The sequence below is a fragment of the Penaeus monodon genome, chromosome 24 (assembly GCF_015228065.2).
Source record: "Penaeus monodon isolate SGIC_2016 chromosome 24, NSTDA_Pmon_1, whole genome shotgun sequence".
Taxonomy (NCBI): Eukaryota; Metazoa; Arthropoda; class Malacostraca; order Decapoda; family Penaeidae; genus Penaeus; species Penaeus monodon.
In genome coordinates this window covers 35,803,367-35,803,837 of record NC_051409.1, presented here as the reverse complement: position 1 = coordinate 35,803,837, position 471 = coordinate 35,803,367, and the positions used below count along the sequence as shown (strand labels likewise).

General features: G+C 31.0%; 1 pseudogene; it reads right to left on the bottom strand.

The window, feature by feature from the left end:
* LOC119588959 overlaps nt 1-471 on the bottom strand; it is a 58,988-nt pseudogene that overhangs the window by 8,084 nt on the left and 50,433 nt on the right.

Below are 471 nucleotides of genomic sequence, written 5' to 3'. Positions count from 1 at the left end.
AAACCTGACTGGCTTTCTTAATCCCTTGATCTTTCTTCGTTAGATGTTTAATGTTAAAAGTTATCTATAACTACTGACTTTATTAAATTATAACAAGGATAAAACTATCCTTGTTAATATTTTTTACAGTAAAAGCATGCTTAATGTATGCTGAAGTCATTATAATATTAAAAGTTGTCACTTTCAACCATGATGAGTTAACAACATAGTCCGTAAAAAAGATGAAATTTGGTAATTCACCTTTTAAATCTACAACACCAGAAAGCAGTAGCTACAATAATAGAACATTGGGATATCTCAATTTGAGTCGATAAAGAGTAATTGAGTCAGTTTAAAGGAATATTGTGCGTCGCATGCCTTGCAGTGCTTGTAGAATCGGTTCAAATTACTCATATTCTCTTGCTCATATGAGTAATATTTTCTAAATGCTCCCGGTGAGTGAAAAGCAAATATAAAAGAACATTTTGCTTG